At 39.7% G+C, this 6,521-nt stretch overlaps 1 protein-coding gene across 1 annotated transcript in view; it reads right to left on the bottom strand.

Moving 5' to 3' along the window:
- fam20ca (FAM20C golgi associated secretory pathway kinase a) overlaps window positions 1-6,521 on the bottom strand; it is a 34,495-nt gene that overhangs the window by 19,859 nt on the left and 8,115 nt on the right. The gene's annotated exons all lie outside the window — the stretch shown is intronic.

Raw genomic sequence — 6,521 nt, 5'->3', positions numbered from 1 at the left:
GGGGGGGCTGGAGCTGACCCTGCACTGTCCAAAGGTAACACAATCTTCCTACCAGCACCTCTAAAGCTCACTAATAAACTATTAGTATCTCATATGTTTAAGAATAACAATAAAACAAAGAATAGAAACAACCTGCTGTGGTAATATAGAGTTAACTGACTTTTTCTTGGCCAGGATTAGTGACTTCTTGGAGTCTCTGCAGGTCACCTGGCAACAGTAACAACAGAAAGTTACTGTTCACAATATTCTAGCAAGTGCAAACTATTCCTTTAATGTTCCACATACAATAAAACAAGTAGCTTAAATCAAGCAATCTGATGGGTTGATAGCTGTGATTGGTTGATAGCTGTTCATAGCCAAATAAGTGTAATAAAACTGGTTGTTAATTATAACAATGAAGGACCACAACTATACAAATATGGATTTATTTGGTGGTCTGATTTAACACAAAAAATTGGGGTCATTGCCCAGAACCACATACACATACATAACTCATTGTATCATCTCTAGCAACTCAGAGTCAGTTGGCCTGTAATCACATTGCGATTAGGGTACTCACGGCTCTGCCACATTACATTGCGAGTGCATAAACACTTGAGACAGAAAATGGAGAGAATCTAAAAATACAGAGCAGAGAGGCGAGGATTAGTGTTGCCTCAACGAATCAAACAAACAAAATCCAAAAAGGAGCATGAATGGGAGGTGGAGACAGAGAGAGAGATGGACAGAGAGAAGGGAGGATAGGAGGGAATGGTGACGAAAAAACACCACATCCTCAGGAGCTGACCTAGTAAAACATTCATGAGAGATGTCTTTATGTGAAGTGTGTGAGAGTGTATGAGGGACATTTAAGGTTCAGGAATCTAAAATAAGACAGTGTCTGTGTCAAAAAAGAAGTGATCTGAGATGATATACAGCCGTGTTCAGTGCCAGATGTCACACTACCGACCTCTCAAAACAAGAATAGACACTGAGCTGAGACTCAGACAAGCGTGAGACAGAAGCAAAGAGAAACATGAAAAGATGTAACTTATTTTGAGAACATCCAGCAAATGGAATAGAAACAAGTCAGTGGTAATTGTGGACAGATGTGAATAATATAAAATGACTACAGAAGACCCAAATGTACACTTCAATGACAACACATGAAAGATACTAAGCAGAACACACATACATGATTGACACAATTTGAACATTACACATTGAAATTCTGCAGTAGACTTTATTAAGACTTCACTAACACAAATTCTCAACTGAAATAGTGTGTGCACTGATGACTGGGCAGATGTGACAAAACCACAGAATGCAGCTGGTTAAAACATTGCACTAATTAACCGGCTCATCTCACAGCCTTCAAGAGGCCAATACATAAAAGCGCCCACACACCGACTACACTGGACGCGCGCACACACACGCACACGCACGCACGCACACACGCACGCACGCACGCACGCACACACACACACACACACACACACACTTAACAAGATATAAACAATTCAAGTTCAAACACAAACAACCCACACCTTTTGTTAAGCAACATCACAGTGTGAAAACAAGAGATCGAGATATTCATTAGTTTTATGGATGCGCAAAATAGGAAAAATATAAATCAATGTGTAAATTATGGCGAAAGAAAAACCGGGAAAAAAAAAAAAATATATATATATATATATATATATATATATATATATATATATAAAATACGTGCTAGAAAGCCATTCTAAGACTATTGACGTTACAACCGTATCAGCCTGAAGCTGGATGACACAAAACACTTGATTGATTGTGTAAAAGAAGTAAAAGGTCATGATGGGGATGAAAGAGGAGCATGTAAGGGGGGGAAGAGAAAGAAACAAGGCTGTGTAAGATGAGCACTCCTCAGCCACATTAAGGCAGTTTGAAAACCAAATTAATTTTAAAGACCAGAGGAGGGAGTGGGTAGTGCCCAGAGCCTAAAGAAGAGCTGCTGGGCCAGGCCTTTCTGGCTGCCTGGCTGCGAGTACAAAGCTGCATGAGAAACATATGTTGTGACACTGCAACACTCTCACTCTGGATGTGTGTATGTGGGTGAGCGTAAGAGAGATAGAGACAATAAAATGTAGAGGAGACACGGAACATAATGTTTGACAGCAGACATGATCTTTGCTTTGGATGTTTCTCTATGTTGGATTTCTCAAATAACTGAACATGAATTTTTAGGTACGCAATCGTCCAATATGGATGTAATTCCAAAAGATACTGGGCTGCTATACCACAAACTAATAATATAGAATCTAATAATAAGATCAACGATTTGACCCTAATTAATCATGTCTGTTATAAAATAATTCATCCCTTTTTTCACCAAGTACTGCAAGTTCTAAAGTGTTTTAAAAAAGAAAATCTAATTCAAAAGCTAGTCTTAGTCTACACTGTAAACTAAAGTAATGAGGTTCAATACTTTTTTATTCTATTTTTAAATAAGAAATGCACTAATTGCATTCAAAATGTAGCCATTTGAAATAAATATCTAGATTCACATCATCACCAAGAAAAGACTATCCCAAACACACTCAATGCACTCAAATCGTTTCATTACAATTTTGTTGGGAAACTGTTTGGCAAGTGTTTCTCTGTCTACATCTGTCAAACAGATTCTCTTCATAAATCTTACATTATCCTGTTTTTTCTCTTCTTTTATTCTCTTTTTCTCTCTCTTTCTCCTGACACACATGTGCAACTATGGAAACATGTCAAACAATAGTCTGTCATAGACCTAGACCCACACGCACACATACAAATACTGAGATATGAACACGGAAATGAGGACACACAAAGAGGAAAAAAAACCTTCCCATTAGATAAACATCTAGATAGACATACTGTACTTCACTTCAAATGTACAGCCTCCTCTATTTCTGCAGACCGGTGAACAAACTACACCTGCTCTCTACAGAATGCCATATATTTCAATAGCCAGGTCAGACCAATTGCTTGGCATCCTGAGCTGCTCTGTCCCCTGCCACCTGATTGGTCTTGTATGTGTGTCACTAGTGGACTCAATGGTGACCACTGTGAGGCCAATCTAATGCCAGGATGGGGGGAACCTGAGGAGTCTGTCCTTGCAAAGCACTGTTTAACCAGAAAGACTGATGAAGCCACACATTACATGCATTAACAGCATGTGAAAAGACAGATGTGACAAATCAGCTTTTTATAGTATGCAACCTTAGGGTCAGAATCATCCCAGAAAATGTTATCATAGTCTATAGGACAAGGATGTTAATGTAAAGATTTGACGTTTCATCACATTTAAAGTCTCTTTACACCTTTGAGGCTTTTTGACTTGTCACGGTGGAAATTATCAAAAAAAGTGCTGAATAGTGAGAGGCTGGGAGTGAATGAGCTAGCTTTCTATTGTGTGTGCAGGCAGAGTGTGGGCTTGCAGTTATCACCGTCTGTGTAACATACCCACAGCTTTGAGTGAGTGGCTACAGCTGTGGCTTGGCGTACTGCTCGCAAATATTCCAGTACCAGACATGGGTGATGGAGGGTGCATGAACTCCGTAACCCCCACAGCGTCCTTCTTTTTGCAGCTTGTGTGCATATGTAAGTATGTGAGTGAGTCACAGCTGTGAGAACAGCTGTCGATAGTAACATGCTTCATCTCTGCACACACGCAAAGATGAGCTCAGACAGCACCTTTAGAAAATGTATCTAACTTATGAGAGCCAGCACCATTGTTATTGCTCCTGTGGGAGTGCTTTAGGGAAATACTGTTGTAACAGCCAGAGAACTACCAAATAAGAAGAAAAAAACTAAAATTTGATATGATGTGAACAATACTTTTCCGTTTACTTGTTTTAGGTCTAAAATATTGAAAAAAAGATGTCAGTTAAGAAATAATGATGAGAAGTGGATGTGTGTGGGTTTGTGCAGTGCAAGCCATGTATGCATACATTTACAGTGTGCATGTTGTGCATGTGATGTTCTGGTTCTTAACAATAGGACTTGTCTGGATCAGGATGCATTGTATAAAGCTCCGTGTGATGGCTTTTTTTTGTAATCTGAGACCATTATCCTTTCATTGGGTTTCTATTCACGATTGTAACTGCTCAAAGAAAAAGACAGGGACAACTCAATCCGTGAACCGGCTTTTATTGTCATTTGGTCCACAGATACTTGTTATCAAGTCACGGCTATTTTTGCATGTGGATCTAAAATCTCTACAGGAAATAAGTGTAAGCATCAAACTTATACCATAAAGACCACAAGCCATCAAACACACTTTATGAAAAGCTTCATTTCCTCCTGCACTTGAATGCATGTAAATCAATAATAAAATCATCAATCTTTCATGATCAGATAACAATAACCAGAGCGGGGAGAAGCTCTCTCCAGAGGACATTATAAGGCTTTAGCCCTAATAGAATTCCTCATCTATAGAGAGAGGATCCAAAGAACAATGTCAGTCATAACCCCACTGGGGCATAGTAGCTGTGATGAGGCCCTCAAATGCTCTTGTGGTTATGAAACAGCCTGCAGATGATAAAAAAGAAGCAGCCTCTTGGGTGCTGCAGCTAAGAGGCTTCACGGACAACCCCACAGGCTTTACTAGTGCTAAGAGCCCGAGCTTGTCAAAACTGATCTGGTTCATGCAGATGAGGACGTCTACCGAGTCCCCGCGGTGCCAAGGACTGACATGTGTGCCCTACATATATGTTCTAGAACCCTATGCGCTGATAACAGCTCTGGGCACGACTAGAGAACGTACACAACTAACACGGACGCTCAAAGTCATTTTTGCTATTTCTGCAATGCATAAACCATTTTGAACTGTGAGACTATCAACAATATCAACGCGAGGCGGGTGGAAACAGGCTTGTCAAACAGCTTGTGATGTAGAAATTAATTCTTTCTTTGCATATCTGAGGCTTACACCTCCTCATTCAATCCCTCAACCCTCCATCTGACAAATCCAATTAGCATGACATGAACATTGTGGTTCTGTCTACACACCACAGCTAGGATCTTGGCAGAAGATGGGTAGGATGGGGCACCAGGGCCTTGAGCCAGACAGACACGGAGGCCTGGCAATGAAGGGTCTCCGCTCGGCCTGTAACCTGGCTCCAGCTGGAAGTCCCAGTTCCTTGACAGGTTGGCAGTTCTAGCTGTTTCCTTGCCCTCTGGTCTATCCCTGCCTCTCATCTTTCTTCCAACACCAGCCCCCTCTCTCTTCACATGCAGCTTCTTTCCTTCCCCTCTATCCTCTACAGCTGTGGTTCTCAAGCTTTTTCAATGATGTACCCCCTTTGAAGAGTTTTTTAAGCCATGTATCCCGTAACCAGAGCAAATAATGTTTGGTTGAAAAAAAAGTATATAAAGAGGAACAGCGATAGATTTAGTAAATAGCAGCCTTGTACCTGGAAAACCTTTAAATGCTAATGGAAAAATGTGACAAAAACTTGGAAAAATATGGTAGAAAAAACGAAGAAAGGCAAGAATAGGTCGAAAATAGTAATAACAATTTAAAACAAACAAGAAGGAAGAAAACACTAGGGCGACAAAAGTGACAAAAATCAATAAGCCACAAGCTTTGAAACAAGTGAAAAACACTTTGAAAAAAGCTGCAAAAAACTTTGAAAAAGAGACAAAAAGAAAAGAAATACAGCAGAAAAAAGTAAGGAAGAAAATCAAGAATAACAAAACTTTAAAGAAAAGTTGATAAAAACAGCGACAAAAACTTAGAAAAAAGCGCCAAACATGGAGAAAAAAAGACAGCAAAAGTAACTTCCACAGCCTAGTAACTGAAAAACATTTAGCTAAGAAATGTCACACGGACCCTGCAGTCCTCCAAAGTACCCCCATTTGAGAAACACTGCTCTACAGCCTTTAACCCACATCCTGCTGATAGCCCCATCTTTAGTTGAAAATCTAATCAAAATTTAATAAATACAAATGTATTCATTTTGCATTTATGTTTGTTGACTAAAGGAAAGATTTTCTCATGGTGACAGCACTATGATTCATCCACTTTTTACTCTTAGGTAGTCAAGGCATTATGTAGTTAATGTAATTAATTACGTAAATGTAGTGGCAGTTTTGCATGGATTTACCTATTGTAGTTTATAATATCCATAAGTGTGGAACTATATTTGTACATGTTTGATTGTCAGATCAAAATTCTTGGGAGGATCACAAACATTTTGCTGGCACAAAAATCAGAGGAGATCCAATTTTGTGGTGGGGAAACAAGCCGTTGTGACCTAAAACATTTAACTAAATTACAGTTTGAAAAACTAAACAAGCATCTTCTATCCCGTTGTGGGCACCCGCTTTAAATCACCAAACACAATCATAGAATTTGTCAGACAGATAAATCGGCGCTCCAAACTTTTTTCCCAGGGCTGTGCAGGGAAAACATCATGTGGAGGTGTCTGGCAAGCTGTCAGCTTGTGCAGTCTCCTGGCCCATGCCAGTGTACAGATTTGCATTCGGCTCAAAGAAACATCAAAACCTCTTTGAAGCACCACTTGATG

The sequence above is a fragment of the Etheostoma spectabile genome, chromosome 15, assembly GCF_008692095.1.
Source record: "Etheostoma spectabile isolate EspeVRDwgs_2016 chromosome 15, UIUC_Espe_1.0, whole genome shotgun sequence".
In the NCBI taxonomy this organism is placed as follows: Eukaryota; Metazoa; Chordata; class Actinopteri; order Perciformes; family Percidae; genus Etheostoma; species Etheostoma spectabile.
The sequence above is the reverse complement of the archived record's forward strand: the minus strand, read 5'-3'. Positions and strand labels throughout refer to the sequence as shown.